This window comes from Rhinolophus hipposideros (genome assembly GCF_964194185.1).
Source record: "Rhinolophus hipposideros genome assembly, chromosome: 2".
Taxonomy (NCBI): Eukaryota; Metazoa; Chordata; class Mammalia; order Chiroptera; family Rhinolophidae; genus Rhinolophus; species Rhinolophus hipposideros.
Window position 1 is genome coordinate 36,224,574 of NC_138048.1, and position 17,102 is coordinate 36,241,675.

A 17,102-nucleotide genomic window follows, 5' to 3' on the forward strand; every position below is an offset into this window, starting at 1 on the left:
TAAGAGAAAGGACCACAGACTATCTTCCATGACTTATTCTACTTTATAGCACTGTTTGTATTCTGCGCAGGTCATCTGTAGTCCTCTGACCAGCTAAAAGTAGATTGGCTATTTCAGCAAAATGTTTATCTTTGTTTCCGTGTATTGTTGTATTGATGTTTCTGAATTTACCTATGAATGAAGCATTAACAACCTCAATGCACTATAGTCCTAATAAACTTATCTTGCACTATTTTGGCCTATATGATAGCTACCCCATTGACAAAAAAAAAAAAAAAAAAAAAATCAAGCTGATAAAGAGCCTTTCTTGGCCACTTGTCAACCAGGTCAGGCTGTAAAATCATAACACAATGCACGCTTCTTCCACGGGGCACCACACAGCAGCGATTAAAAAAAAAAAAAACCCTCACTTCCATATCCAGTGGAGTTGTAGTTTATTACTATAACCCTCCCAAGTCAAAAGGACACCAGTTTTAAGCCTTGCAACTTAGTGCAGACAGGGTTTTCCGCCCTTACCTCACTCTGCTGGGCCTCTCTACCTGTCCTTTCCTACTGTCTACAGGTCCCGAACATTAGAAAATAGAAAATGTGATGATCTTTGTGTGTCTCTGTAAAATGTGTGTATGTGTGCGTGTGTTTGGGTGTAACGGGCCTTCTGTTTGGCCGCGCGGCCTGTCCGTCACGGCGCGGGCCAATGGCAGGCTGCCTTATATAAAATGAGTGTTTTCAGTCTCTCCGGGTTGCATGTACTGTATGTGGAGCAGTGTACAGTGGAGCGGAGGCAGAGCGGCTCCGCGAGCTCCTCTCCACTTTCCCATAGAGAACCCTAGACTGGCCGCGGAGGGCGAGCCACACACACGCCCTCACGGCCGGCGAGCCCGCGAGGTAAGCGCCCCACATCCCCAGCCCTTCCCGGGCGCTCTCCCCTCACTTTCTGTTTTCCTACTCACTTGCGAGCCGCCGGGCTGCAGCCCCAAGGACTCCGCGGCAGGAGCCGCGGCGGCGGCGGCGGCAGCCGGTAGGGTGGACTTGAGGAAGACGGAGGGAACCCCGCGCGGTGGGAGCCGCCGCCTGCCGGCCCGCTGCCTGGGCACTTTCCCCCTCTGCCAAAACTTTGGGTCGGTCGAGGTCGGGGGCGAGGGTCGCGGCGGCCGCGCCGGCGGGGGGCGGGGGGCGCGGAGGCAGTGCCCGGCGGGCGGGAGGCTGGGGGCCGGGCTGGGGAGTAGTAGGCCAGCCGGTGCCAGGCTGCGTTTGCAACCAGCACCTCTCGGCACACAGGCAGCGCCGCCCGCGAGGGGCACGCGAGCCGGGGCGCGGGCAGGAGCAGCCCGAGGAAAACAACAACAGAAGCCTCACGCCGACGGGCGGCTCGTGGCCGCCCCGGGAGCCCCAAACTTCATCTCGGCGAAAGTACGTGGATCCCAGCCTGGGCTCGGCGGCCGGGGAGGTGGGGCCTGGGGAGCCGGGGCAGGGGAGGAAGGTACGAGCAGCCAGCCCTCCGGGGGTTTATGGAACGTTTCGTGTGCGTCGGTGACCGGGAACAGCAGCCCCGTGGCTCGTTCATCTGGAGAGTTGGGATTTGGGTGTTCCGGCCCCGCGGATCGGTGCCCTCTCCCCCCCACCCCTAGCCAGATACGCGGCGAGTCGAGAAAGTGCAGTTTTAGTGCGGGAGTAGTCAGAAGGAAGAATAGGGGAGAAGGGGAAGAGGGCGAGGGAGAAGGGGAGAGAGAAGAGGGAGGGAACGGGGGGGGGGACGGGAGAGAGAGAGGGAGAGAGAGAGGACGGGAGGGAAGAGAGCAGGGGGAAGAGGAGGAGGGAGGCTGTGTCAGGGTTTTGCTTGAATGTGGGATTATGTTGTGTCAATAAGTTTAAGGTGGAGAGAGCGAGGCTGGGGGTGGTGGCGGAGGGGAGGAGGAAGGCCTTGGCTGCCTAAAGTCATTTCTGAAGGTAAGTTATGGCATTGCATGGTCGCGATGACAGAAAACTTGCAGATCCTTTATCCAGGGATGGGGTCCATGTCTCTGGAAAGAGCTCCCCAGTCCTCTTCAGCCACCCTCGTGTTACACTGTTATTTGCTGCGATCCGGGTCGCTAGTAAATTACAGAAATCAGACTGGAGGTTTCTTTTCCTCCTCCACCTCGTCTCGCTCGCTCACCCACGGACATGTATTATTATTATTATTTTCAATTTTGGGGTATCGTATGAAACTTAACGTAACGGAGACCCAACCCAGCCCTGTAATTTACAAGGACCCTGAATCCAAGAATCTGGAGCACGTTAACGTGTGAAATATCCGCGATCATTTCTGCTAAATGAGGAAGGTAAAACGAAACGATGCAAAAAGCTAAGACACAACATGTACGACAGAGGAGGGGGGGGGGCGGAGAGGGAGAGACGGAGAGAAGCTATTTTTTGCTTTCCTTTCTGTAGAAATGAAAATAAAGCATGCATTCCCCTTCCCTCCCGATGTGTAGGGTCTAGTCAATATTTTAACTGTCTGAGGACAAATTAGTCCAGGTGGATCTTGTTGAAAAGTTTCGAGAGGTGGGGTGGAGGTGGGGGGGTACGAAGGGGAAGGTGGGTGGAGGTTGTGGGGGATGGGGACAGAGCGAGCTCTGCCTCTGCTAATGGTCATTGGCCTGGGGCTTTGAAACCATTGCCTGTCCTGCTAATGACACGTCCAGTTCTCGTCTCCTGGTCGCGGACGCCGGGCTGCGGGGGACTGGGGTACTTTCCCCGCGCTGGGAGGGGCGTTCTTCGTCATCCCCTGGGGTTGCCCACTCGCGGCGTGGGGGCCCCACGCGCGCCCCCTCTCCTGTGCACCGCCACCACCTTTGCTCGCGCGACTTCTGTAGACAGTCCGCGGCGAGGGGTAGCGGGGGTCCCCGGCGCGGACGTCCCCGCGCAGCCACCCGGTTCTCGGCCCCACGCGCGCTGTGCGTTCCCAGCCCAGAATGGCAACGCCGGGCCGGGCGGCGGTGCCTCCCCGGGGGGCAGCGGAGGCAGCGGTGGTGGCGGCGGGATCTTCGCCGGGGCCCGCGGGAGGAGGAGAGGGAGGAGGAGGGGACAGAGGAGGAAGAGGAGAGGGAGGCGTTTTCTGCCTAGACCGCCGCCAGTTCGAGCGGGCACGGGTACGGGGACACCCCAGTCGTCGCTCCTCCTTTATGGAAAGGTGTTTAACAGACTTTTACGCCGGGAGTGTGGGATTTGCACTTCATTTATTTTCTCTCCCCTCTTCCCCAAAGCAAGATGGACTCTATTCCCTTTCTCTTTCTCCCTCTGCCTCTGTCTTGTCAGCCTTTAAGATCGACATTTTGTACTAAGATGCAAACTTGATGGTGACCAGCAACAAAGCCGGGGTGGGATCTCTTGCTCCCTTCCTCCCTCTCCATTTCCTAGCTCCCCCCACCCCGACCTCGAGGACCTGGTGGCCCTGCACTTGCCGCCGGGGCTGTGGTGACGGTGTTTCTCAGCTCGGTTCCGATCTCCAATCTCGGGATTGTGACCAGAGCTGGCGTCTGGGCGACAGCTGTGGCAGCCCAGGTCCGCAAGGCTGAGCGCCGCGATACCTGGACCCACTGCCATCGCTGTGCCACCTCAGGCTGGCTCCTGGGCACGTTGGAGTGTCGGGCTGCCTATCGATTGCTATGCTTTGGATACTGGTGTATTTGTCCTGGGGGCAGCGATCACTTGTGCAAGTTGATGAATGATCGCGGTGTGGGTTTTGGGTTTGCAGAATGGATCAACTTTCTGCTTGGTACATATGGGGAGTAGGGAGAGAGGGTGCTGGAGATACCCTGGAATGCCGGCTGGGCTGCCCTGAGCTGCCATGTGAATACTGGGAGCTTTGCCTTTATTGCCCCACAGTTGGCACATGGGTTTAGGGGTGGAGAGAGGGAAGAAGTTGGCAGGGGAGCTGGACCCCGGGGTCTCAGGGTCCTTCATAGATGTTGCAGGAATTGGGATTCTTGTAAAGCTCAACCATACTGATGATGTACCTTTATTTGATACTTTATAGGTCACTATCATATGACAAAGGCTTTGCCGCAGTTCATCTTCTTCCTTTTGTACTTTCCATTTGCCTTCCTGGGTAAGTATGCAAACTCTTCATACAGGAAACCTGGCTAGCTATTAGTAATGACATAGGGTCCTTCGTGTTTAGAGAAGAAGATGCTTTATTAGGGTTACAACACCCCAAAAAGCTTGTCTCACTTTGTTTCCCACAGCAGAAGCCAATTTAGGATTCTTAGTATTTAGATTTCAGCGGCTGTTATTATTATTTTAAAATAGTTTAAATGTTCATTTTACAGTTATTTGCAAGAAAGTGTCATTTGAAAACTTATTTTCAAATAGGCATTTTAATTGACAGTGAAATTTTACAGAGTTGAAGGCCTAGGACATTTAATGCTAGATATTGTAGAAAGATTGTAGCTTATGAGTGGAGAGAATTATTAAAAACCCAAAGAGCCATTGTGCAGAAAGCCTAATTATAGTGACTGACATTTGCTTACTCTTTCCTAGGCACTCTTTCTTGAGTAACTTGTGCTGTTTGTGACATTTTTGTGGTGGGAAAGGGTGTACTGGGCAGTGTAGTAAATCTGGCGTTAGTATATCAACTTGATTCAAAAGGCAAGTAAACATGTCCAAATTGATCAGAATTTCCTTCCAAATTTATGTATTTGGAGAAATTTGGTACATTTTAACAATGTGTATATACAATAAACAAGTGACTTTGAAATCCATTAAGTGCCTTTTTCAGGTATATGTCTCCCAAATGGAAAATCCGTGAAATAATGTATGGGACAGCAAGTGCTGAAGAGTTTCTTTGTGAGTAATGGTCTAGGTGAAAACTGAGAATTTGTAGAACATTCGAGAGCATCACTGTGAGCCCAAACTGCAGAAAACCAACTTGAAATTTTGCCCCTTCATTGTACGGTACTCTTAAGTTGCTGATATGTTAAGAAAACTGGTTGTACTAAATTGTGTAAATCAGCTGTGGTACTTTGTAATATTACCATAGTGAAGATGGAGATGGTATTTTCTGAATGAAAATGGACTTGGACTCAGTTTTCCATAAAAGAAAAAGAAAAGGGAACTTGTTGATTGTTTCCTGGCCTGCTGGGATATTGTGTGTATCACTAAAAGGTCATCTAAGTATTAAGAGCAATTGAGTTTGAAGACCAGGCCTTTCTGGTAGTTTCCACATGGTAGCAAAATATACTTTGACATTGCTGAGAACCTTAGATGAGATGTAATATAAACTCTGTGTCCAACATCTTTTATGGAATGTAAATATCACATTATTTCAGATAGTTAGGAGAACCTCCTAATATGACACATACATAACTGGCCAACTGGAGTGGTCAGACTGAGATGGTTCTGTAAGATGAATTTAGTGTACACCAAAATATGTGGATTTCATGTCTTTGATTTTTTTTTTTAAAGCTTGTTTGCAAGAGAAGTTTTTCATTTTTGAACATATGGCAAGAGTATTCCAAGTGCATTCCTGATTACTAAAGAACACCACATTTAAACATATGAGGCACATTATTTTGTTCACTGGAGCAAACTTTTAATGTTAGTTCTTTCCCCATGGAAATATATTTGACCATTCAAAATTTAAAATGGGAATCTATAATTTCCAGAATAAAAGTGATCTGATGAGCTCTTGCATTTCTTTGAGATATCAAATAACAGCTTCATTAAAACAATATTTTCAAGAACAGTCTTGGTCTTTGAAGTTAGAGTAGCTCTTATAGTATAAAACTTGTGGTAGTGCTCTAAAAGAGTCACCCTGACAAGGAATTACTAGTTATTTGCTTCCAAAATGTATGTATTAGACTTGAGGCCTAATTATCAAAATAAGAATTTAGAAGAAGGTTTTGCTTCTACATTGCCAAGAGTTTCCAAACTTCACTTTTTATTACTCTGCATATCTCTATTAAGTTCTGGCACTGAAGCCTTATTTTGCATTTCACATTTAATGCTAGCTATTGAAAAAGGAAGTTCATGTACATCTATGTTGTTTTGTAGTGCTATATATTTGGAGGTACTCTGACAGTTTTAGGAAGAATCTTCCTCTAGAAACTTAGATATTAACAAAAATTTGCAAGTTTGTTAGCTTCCTTTTTTTAATCCATCTTGATCTCCATATCCAAATTAAAAATAAAGAAAAGTTCTGGGTTTAAGAGTTTATGAGATAGTCTTGCTTTTAGCATACATATAGCTCTGCTGAAAATCTGAAAAATATATGCATCTTTGACCTTATATACCTGATCTTTATACATAATCCATTGAGACAGGAGAACTGAATTTAGAACATAGCTTTGAGTGGTGAAAGCTAGGATAAACATGTAATTATGGTTTGTTTGTGCTGTAAGTAACTATGTAATTGATAAGGTTTTTTTTGTATGTACCCTGTTTCGCTGAAAATAAGACCTAGCAGAACCATCAGCTCTAATGCGTCTTTTGGAGCAAAAATTAATATAAGACTCGAATTATAGTATAGTATAGTATAGTATAGTATAGTATAGTATAGTATAGTATAGTATAGTATAAGACCCGGTCTTACATAATAGTAAAATAAGACTGGATCTTATATTAATTTTTGCTCCAAAAGGCGCATTAGAGCTGATGGTCCGGCTAGGTCTTATTTACTGGGAAACGCGGTAGTTAAAAAAAAGAAACAAAAGTCTTAATGTGGCGCAACTCAAAAAAATCTAACTTGGCAACTAAAGTATTTATAAAGCCATGTTTTTCAGTAAAATTACACACATAATTTTTAATTATTAATCACAAGCTAACATACTTAAAGTTTACATTTTCCTACATTTCATAAAGAGCATGGGTAAAGCCAGGGCCATATTTTACAGGACCTTACCAAGAATATCAATTATTTTAATATTAGAAATCTTTAATAGAAGTAATAAAGACTTCACAGCTCAACCTTATTAAAAAAAACTTTTTGAAAATAGCCTCATTACAGGCGTGCCTGTTTTTGCTGAACTAAAGGAAATCCCTGAAATTATTACTCTTACAAAAGTGCAGAAATGTTTAATATTGTGACATTTAAATGTTCTAAATTACTAAATTTAGGCAATTAATTTGGCATATTGCATCACCCCCAGTGTGGCATACTTATATGTTAAGATTTAAACTTAACAGGTGTTTAACTTCAGATGGATTTCTTGAACTTGTCATTTGAAGTCCACTTTGTTGTTGTTATTGTTTTTTAACATTTATCACTAAGGGCACCTTTTAAAATAGGTCTGAGTGGTATCCTGATTTTTATTCAGCTTCATTTCACTATGAAGTGAAAACAAACCCAATGTATAGAAACATTGCACTTTCATGACTTCATTTTTCTCACCTGTCCCAGGTAGGTAAGTCAGAGGCAGGTAGTGGTCGCTACACTTTAAGGAACACCGCTCAGAAGGGACTAAGGACTAAGGCTAGAGACTGAATACAGTTTCTTTGCGCTTGAAGATTCTGTGACTGTTATTTAATCAGTGGGTTTGTACTACCTCAAGGGCAGTCATCACAAACTGTGTCGGATTGTAGAGATTTCTATATTTTAGGTCAGACCTGAAGAAAGCACTTTTTGAGTACAGCTCACTCAACATTCTTATGTGTTCATATTATTCGTTGGAAGGGAATCACAGGTCCTTGAAACGTCAGGACACTGTAAAGATACACCCAGAAAATCTTCAGGTATTAATGGGGATTGTTTTCATTTTTTTTTCCTCTGAAAGAAAAAAGATAAGGTGAGAATTAAAATAAGTAGCAGTTATACAATGGAAATGCAAAGGAAGGCACGCCAGTAACCAATTCTATCTAAAAGTATATGTAAATAGAGAGAAGCTGGAAGACTAAGGGAATGAAAGGCTTAAAGGATTAAACATAGACCATGAAGCATTGAAACACCTACCAAAGTATAAACTTAAGTTAAAATATGTGAATCAGTTCAAGGATCTAGATAGTGAAATAACTTCAGGTATAAAATACAAAGTAAAAATAAGAATGAGTTGTATTTTGTGAAATCAATAGAAAAATAAAAAATGTAAAATATTGATTATTAAATAATTAAACCAATAGTTAAAGATGGCCCTTGGATGAAAAGATCTGGGAATAAATAAGTTCCTGGAATGTGATAACTGAGATCCTAAAAAGGACATGAGAAGGTTGGATTTTATCCATTAATTATTCCATAGGAGGGAATCATTAAATAAAAGATCAATAACTTATTTCAAAGCAGAAATAAGAATGAGGACAATAATTGTTTAAAATAGCTGTATTTCTTAAATGGTTTTTATTGAGACATATGATAAAAAATACCTTTTATATACCAATCCACATATAAAAACTGAATTGAGAGTTTTCTGAAACAGTAGTAAGAGCAGTGCCCTCTGACATCTTTCTCTAATCCTGTAAATCTAATCTGTTCCAAATTATTTTACTAAAAAATAAATACATGGTATCATTCACTAAATTGATTTTTTATGACTTACAGTTTGAAAAAACACCAACGTGGAGTGCTTGCTAATTAGGCTCCATCCCCAAATAATCTGATTCAGTGTTTCTGGGATAGGGCCTAGGAATCTGCATTTCAGCTAGTATTGCAGGTGATTCTAAAGCAGGTGTGAGGTCCTCTGACATGCTGAGAAACTGGTATAAGGGACATATGGCTAAAGATTGAATGGGAATCAGGCACTGAATGTGGGGTTAGAGTTCATTGATTGCTGAGGTCTCTTCCTTCAAAATTCCCTGGCAGTATTTCAATCAGCATTTCCCAATACTGAGAGGACCCTCATTGCCCTCTGTAGATATTCCTATAGTGGCAGGTATAGGACAAGGAGCAAAGTTTTCAGACAAAGAGCCCTGGGTCCCATTCCTGCTGCCTCTGTTGCCTGCTAGCTGAGGGACATGGAGCATGTATGTAACTTCAGAATAAACTCCCATTGTCCTATGTGCAAAAGGGCATATTGATATTTACCATGTAACAGACTGAAAATCACAAAGATAATCCTGTCTGTAATGACCCTTATCCACAGTTAGCACTCAATGTAGTGTAAGTTTGTACAGTTGCATCTCACTTCACCCCAACTCCCACTAAGTTTGAAATTTCTCAAAGCTATGCCTTTTAATTTTTGTTTCTCCTAAAGTAATTCTCAACCCTGGTATCATGGAACACTGGTATGTTTTTAATTGGATGTGAGATGCTGGACAAGTAATTTGTTACTAGAGGAAATAATAATAACAACCAGAAAGGGGGAAAAAATAGCTGAGGCGTGCCACCATTTAGTACAGTGTGTTTTCAGGTTTGGGGAATGAGTTTCCCACCTCTTTAAAAAGGCATAGCACAGGGACAGGTGAACAACTTTTTTCATATTTCATAGTGGTTAGTTGACAGCACTGGGCGTTCTCTCTCTGATAGATCTTGGAATGTTTTAGAGTATCAGTTCTCAAACTTTCTTCAGCCAAGACACTCGGGACTGATGTTTACAAATCAGGACTTATGATTTCCCTTGTTATAGACATAGGTAAATTATATGGTAAGTTTTATACGCAGTTCACAGTGTGAGAGCCACTTTTCCTGTCAAGAAAGTGTGTCAGAATACAAGCAAGAATCATGTTATCATAATGAAAATCTTGAATGTACCCTTCGCCCCCCACACACACATAAAATCTTTTATAAACTGTGATACTTTATTTGTAACTAATTACTTGGGACACTCCTCACAACCTTACTGTGTGCAAGAGGATTGAGAAGCATTACATCCAAAGTGCGCATTACATCCAAAGTGCGTAACAAATTGCATTGCACAGAATAGGCACTTAAATAGAAAAGAGGGGCAAAAGGAAGGAGAAGATGAATGGGAGATACACCACATCCCTGAAATCTCAAACAATGGGAAAATGGAAAGCTAGGGAAAATGCAACATGTCACCTGCGATACACATAGCGTCAGGGTCCCCAAACACTACTGTCTTACTCATACACTCGTTATCTCTAACATACACTTATTTTTAAGTAGTCTTAACGTGCATCTAATTTATTTAATATATTACAATGAAATAATTTTGCATTTCCCAATTTTTCAGGTTATATTTGCCAGGAACATCTTTCTACTTTGCTAAATTTTAATTGACTGCTTTTCCATCTCCAATAAATTAATAAGCTGTATATTTTTTTAAAATGTCTTTGTACTTTGATGTGTAGTGGCATTGGATATACATTCATAATCCTTTATCTAAAAGAATCTCTGAAGACCTGAAAGCTTTTTTTTTTTTTCTTTACCTCCAAAAGTTTGGCACCAAAACTCATTTGACCTCAACTGTCATGGGGCCTGTTTAAAGTAGTTTAAAAGCCCACTTAGAGTATTCACATACTTTGCTATAGAAATAGTAATATGTTTGATTCCTAGATCTAGCTAGGAATGTTATATAATATATGCTATATGCTCTCTCTGACCTTTGTAAGATCCACAAAAACCTGAAGCATACCTGGACCAAGGGGTTTCAAATAAGGGATCGTGATTCTATTGTACTAACTTTCTTAGTCCACAGAGGGAAATTGTCTGGTATTCCTACCCATGTAACTCAAAATCTTTTACTAATTCTGATCACCTATCATCTGAACATTTTGAGTTCATTGCAAGCTGGCGAATCATAGACAGTATCTTACCATTATATATTAACTCAGGAAAACTGCCTATTCATTGGAACCCTATGGCTTCATATAAAAGGGCGGAAACAAAATGGTAATAATATAGTTAATATCATTTGTACCACTAAGTTGAATTGAGTGAAAGGCTTGTGTCCCTGGGTAAGGAAGGCTTAAAAACACACACATATCTGTTAGTTGAACCTCATATATCTGTCTCTGTGATTCCTTTTTTGTTGTTGTAATTGTTAGTTTTATTAAATAAACACACACACACACACACACACACACACACACACACACATTGAAGTCCATATAACATTTGAAATGTTTTCCATGTTGAACATTTCTTACACAACTGAACAAAATTTAGGCTACTTTCATAATGGCTTAGTGTTGTGAGAGATTTCATGAAGGGGTTATATATCCATTATATTGCCTTTGCACTTTTCTTAGCTTATTTCAGAAAATAAAAAAAATAGAAAATGTTTTCTGTAAATTTAGTCTACTCTCAGGTGAGAATGTTTTTCGGTTGTATTGTATTGCAGAGGTTCTAAGTACCTTTATTTTCAATCATTAACTGTGAAATGCTAAGTTAAGATCTTGCCTTTGTACTTTTAATTTCCTGTATATAAAACCACCATAGAAAAGACAAAAAGTTTGAATGTGAGGAGGAGTCTATATGACACTCTCTAGCAATAAAGTAATAGCTGATCTGATCTATTCTTATGGTTAGACTTAATTTAGTCGTCATTTGGTCTAAACTGAAACTGTTAATGGCTACAGAAAAATTTTCTTCTTTCATTATTTATTGATTGACTACATTCTTTGGTGTTTGAAAGCCACCGATTGAGTAATTCAGAGGGAATCTTATTAGCAATGCTGATTTCTTTTAATGTTAAAAAACGCTGAGTTGTTTTTCAGCTTTTGGTGTATCTCTCAAAACTCACCCAAGTGTAGAGTTAGCATTGACTGCAAAGGGAATGTGGTGGAGCATGGAACAAAATGAGGAAATAATTCTCTCATCTAGCTGTCAAACTTTGATTATCTTTGGAGTTACTGAAGTTATAATTCTTTTCTTTCTCTCCCTCCCTCTTTCCTTCTACCCTCTCCTTTCCTTTCCTCCCTTCTCCTTCTCTCCTTCTAGCTTGTCTTTCTTTCTATCCATCTATCCATCCATCTCTTTCTATCTCTATATCCATCTAATCTCTTTTTCTCTCTCAGCCTTTTATTGTATTCAGTAATGTGCATCTGTGATATTGCCTACAAATGTTAGAGGATGGGAATATGGAGTTGAACTATTTTTTTTAACCATTATTTTAAAGATTTTTTTTTTTGTAGTTTTTGAGGTCTTTTAGTATTTATCACTACTCACAAAGTTGACGATACATAAGTTTGAGACTTACACTCTTCCCTGTATATAAGTGTCCATTAGTAAGTGATTCTGGGGAGCCGTTAGCAGGGCTATGTCAAGTAAAGTCACCTGTTGTTTTTATGAAATAAGTTGCAGTAAACTCCTTATTCAATCACTTTTGGATTTTACGGTAATAGACTGATTACACAGTTTCATTTATATTTAAAGGAACATTGAAAGCAGTTTTTAGGAGAGTTTCCCAAATAGTATTTTATTTTGGGAGGAAGAGAGAAAGATAATTTGGACTGAGGGTCTCCTTATGAAAGCACAAGTTTTATTTTCTCTAATTTTCACAAAAACTTTCTGATGAGGTAACCCTATTCTAATGACAAGGAGACACAGCCTCAAATTTAGTAACTTGTCTGAGATTAACTCCGGTACCAAGGACTGTGCAGTGCTTAGAACGCCTGGCTGCAGTTCCTCGCGCTTCCTGGGCTTTTTCTGTATTAACCTGACTTTACGGGCTGCATACCTAGGGGTTAGAAATGGAAGGTTTGGGCCAGCTTCTGGCCCAGAATTGTCCCTAATATTTCTTTCCCCCAAGAGAAGTCTTCATTTTGAAGTGATAGAGCTGGAATGCTACTCTCTGTCACTCTTAAGGGAGTTAGGTGGGAAAGTCGCTGAGCTGGAGCCTGTGGTCAGTGAGGTTACAGAGACTAAACCAGCCCAAAATGTAGTTTATAAATTGACATTTAGTGAACTTTCTTTTTGGTTGGTGTATTTAGTATAGGCGTGTCTAATAACAAGTTATTCTTTTTATTTTTTTATTACTCTGGTACATCGGTAGTAATTGTTCGTTCTTACATGAAGGATTGAATTTTCCTGGCTGAGTATTCTGTGATGTTTTCACTCTGGTACTTTTTAATACTTAAATCGGTGAATATATTTTACTAAAGGAATTTAGCAACATAACATGAATACTTTTATAAAATAGTTTTCTGACATTTGCTTTGAAAATAAATTCATTTTAGTGGAAAAATTAATAAGCAGATTCATGAACTTCATTCCAGAGTGTCTGATGACCAAACATGAATTAGATATAGGTTCAGTCAAACCAGTTTTTGAAGTGATTTATGGGTACTTCTGATTTATTTTACCTAAGAAATTTATTTCTGCTATGATAAGTAGAAGACATTTTAAAATTAAGTATTTGTGTACAAGTACCAAATCATTTAGAAAATACAAAGTAATATGTTGCTTTTTTGTACTAAGAGCCCTTTTCATCTGAAATTAACTTCTTTTATCTTTGCAAATTCAGCGAAGTCAGAAGCTAATTCAGATATAGAAGATCAGAAGTTTGTCATTCCTTTTCAATGGCTTTTGTTTTTCCCTGATATATGAAACATAGAAATAGGGTATTTTTCTATTTTGGCAAAGTAGCTTTTGTGGATGATAATCTTACTAAGAGTGTGCTCTTGCATTGTTTTAGCTGAATGATGCTTTACCAATGGTGTCGGACTTCCATTTCTTGTGGTTCATCCCCTTACAATAAACCACTTCTACACTATTCTCACTGAAGTAGCTTTGTAAACTGAAATATAAATTTTACGGCATCTGACACCTTTCTTTCAAAGTGTTTTCTTGGGTCATATTCAAAAATATTTTGCATATTAAATAATTTGGTCCAGTGTTGGTGACGTTAAGGTAGCAAAAACTATTATCAATTTAGTTCAGCCTTCATCGATTGAGTACCTATGGCATTTTGATACTGATTTATACTTGAGGATAAAAAGACGAATATGGAACAGCCCTTGTCCTCAAAGCAAATGTGTTACTGGCTGGGAAAGTCCACTACATGTAAATGTCTATCGTGTAACTTATTCTGTGCTAATTGTTCTAACAGATATGGCATAAAATAGTACTGAGTAAACACCACTGAAAAGCTGGCTAATTCCAACATAGGAGCTGGACACTAAAATATGGGGGGATTTTGTAGCTGTGTCCCTGTGTTTGTCCTGATTGTCATTAAGGTTGTAAAACTAATTTGGTCCAGGCACTAGAGTGTATTTTAAAAATTATATTTATAACTCTAATTTGGCTTTTATTTAAATATTAGTGCATCCTTTTGGCTTTTGGTCTATTTAAAAAGCCACTGACTTTTTTTTTTAATAAAACTTTCAATTTATATTAAAAAGTTATATTTCAGTCAAATATTTTAGACTTTATTTTTCCTTTTTTTATTTATTGGTATTGATGTCACAATCTGTAATGATAACACTTTTGAAGTAAAGAGAAGTGACACCTTTGAAATTTATTTTTCCTTTTTTTATTTATTGCTATTAATGTCACGATCTGTAATGACAACACTTGAAGTGAAGTGTTTGAGGATTCCACATATACCAAATCATGTTAAAAGCATACTGAACAGAATAATAAGTTTGAATAGACATCCAAACATGCCAATAAAAATACTATAAACTATTATAGTTAACACTTTTACTTATATAAAGTACATTAGTTAGGAGTATAGTAATAAGACTTTGCCCGATTAAACCACACAACATGAGATTCTAAAGAGGTAAAAATGTACTTTTCTATCATCCATGAGAGATTATAGATTGAAGGAATGATTAGACATAATTTTTAATCAGTTTTCACATTTTCCAGGATGTTTTCAACCTGCATTTTCAACTGTGGTTTGTCTCATGCCTTGGTTAGCGGTGGTTTACAGGCAACCATGAGTTTGGTTGCCTTTTATGCTTAGTGATCTGGGTTCTGGTCTGTGGATTCTCCTTTAACTTGATCAAACCTTCAGTATCACTTCTTTTAATCATGACTTTTGGTTTATTACACCTCAGACAGAATGTCTGCCTTTTCACCCAGTTTTAGTTGTAGCCCTCTTTTGACTGATCCTTCCTGGATATCAGCCCAGTTTAGATTAAAACTTTGTTTCTAAAATATGGTGCTCCTTGTTCTGCCCTGGGTGCTCGAATAACAAACAAATACATTCATAAGCAAAAATCATAAAGATGCTGATCAGGGAAAATATTTCTTCATAAGCTCACAACATTGCTAATGACCCTAACGATGACAGTAAAGCAGCAAAGAGGAACACAGATGCGCAGAATAACAACTTGTAAGTCTTTCTTCCATTCTCTGTGTTGGGGCTCTTTGGCATCATGGAAGTATCAGCCACTCAGATCTCTTTTTTGCCAGTCCTCATGGCAATGGTGAGCTTTATAAGTTTTGTGGACAGACGTGCATTCTCATCGGATTGGGTGCTAACCATTCTCAGTTGTCCCACGGAACATGTTCAGATTTGTTATAAGGCCAGGGTTTTGTTTTATGTTAGTAATGTTCCACAATACAGCCTCTGCATGAAGAATGCAAGTCCATCCAGACGTCTTCTATAGCTTGAAAGGCCTTGAGGAGTGGGATCGCACGTGGCACAGAGTTACACGTGTGAGGACCTGGTCTCACAAATATAGTGATAAGTTTACTGCATGAGAAGCTGTGCTAGTGAATTGGTTGTTAGGAAGTTGATTAACTCCCCTTTAGTTTTTTAAATTGACCATATGTGTCATTTCTGACATACCTTTCAAATATAGCTAAATGGCCTGAAGAATTAGGGTGATCAGTACTTTTCTTCATTAAAGATGTTTTCCGGAAAAGTTCTGACTTAATTAGTTTTTCAAACTTAACTGTGTATTATTATTGACAAACTATAATTTCAGGATGCTTCATGTGTATTTCTAAATGACCTTCAATTAGTAGTGCCTCCTGATTTTACACATTGAAGTTTTGCTGTTCCCAGCTTCCTATATTAGGTAATCAATGTGAAGTATACATAAGGGAGCTGCATAAAGGAATACAGCACTGATCATTTTCTGAAGATCCATCTTTGGTAAGCAAATGATCATCTTCTAGAATATCATATCTATTTGGTAATTCCAGGTTCTATATATTGAATTGTCTTTATTTTATGCAATTTCTGTTTATTGAGTGTAAAGCTGAATTAGGAATTCTGGGGCTTGCAGAATAAAAACAGAATAGCTCTGGCCTCAGGATGTTACTAGTACAGTAATGACACATACCGTATATACCACATGTGGAAAAGAAAGTAAAGATGCTATGATATCCATGGGACACAGGGATGGTGAGCATAGGGTAATGTGGGAAACAGGTGAGAGCAGATTGGGATGGACCTGCACTTTGGTCGTGTCGCTTAACGTTTAGGCCTTGTTACAAAATGCTGGCTGGAATCTATCAAAGAGAAAATGAACCTGGTGGAAAGCCCAGGCTAACCCCCCCCCGGGCCAAACAGTTCATTCCAGTCATCATCAAGCCAATGCAATCTGGACTTCTTAAAGACTGCCGTATTCCCCTCAGTAAAAGAATTGGAGCAGGTGTCCTTGATATATGTGCATTTATTTATAAATTACATATACTGAGCTATTAATATATTATGCTATATAAATAGCTTAGAAATAAAAAAGATACACTGAATACAAAGAAAAACTAATATTTTCTTACCTACTCCAGTGCGCTATGCCTTATTTATGTTTTATGGTTTGAGAACCCCACGTTGGACACTGTAGGTCAAAATTGGGCAGTGTCACGTCAAGTTTAGATAAGTTTCATTAGATCAGCGGCTTTGTTTTGCTCACTGCTGTATCCTCGGATGTGGAGAAAGCACACCCACCTTAACTGCTTAGTGCTAGAAGTGATACCACTTTCACTAATATTCTGTTGGTGAAATGGTAGGAGCTCAGTAGATACAATTGAATGACTAGACAGAATGAGGCTGGTTAGTAAGGACAAGGAGAGTCTAGCTCAGCATGAGGGATCTGGTAAAAATAGAGGCAATTATTGTTCATTGCTGTGTCTCCCGTGCCTATACCAGTGCCTGCCACCTAGTAGGAACTCAATAAAGATTGAGTTGACTGAGTAGCTGTGGACAGTGTGTGGCTCAGCGTGAGGGATCCGGCAGAGTTCACAGAACCATGGGCGTGAAAAGGTAAACTCCAGGAAGTCCCCTAAAGTACGACAGAGTATGAAGCTAGACTAGCTATAGGGAGGCAGAAAT

The 17,102-nt window shown here is 40.2% G+C and overlaps 1 protein-coding gene across 50 annotated transcripts in view; it reads left to right on the forward strand.

The window, feature by feature from the left end:
* Window positions 1-708: 708 nt before the first annotated feature.
* The window catches only part of BBX (BBX high mobility group box domain containing), a 245,573-nt gene continuing 229,179 nt past the window's right edge, over window positions 709-17,102 (forward strand). For 16 of the 50 annotated variants that reach the window (XM_081067930.1, XM_081067952.1, XM_081067933.1 and 13 more), the window contains exons 1-3: window positions 738-885; window positions 1,279-1,410; window positions 4,019-4,090. The gene's annotated coding sequence lies outside the window, so the exon portion shown is untranslated. Of the gene's footprint in view, window positions 886-967; window positions 1,119-1,278; window positions 1,411-1,755; window positions 2,322-4,018; window positions 4,091-15,830; window positions 15,921-17,102 lie in introns of those variants that run through there. The other 34 variants (XM_081067975.1, XM_081067963.1, XM_081067937.1 and 31 more) reach the window with 12 other exon arrangements.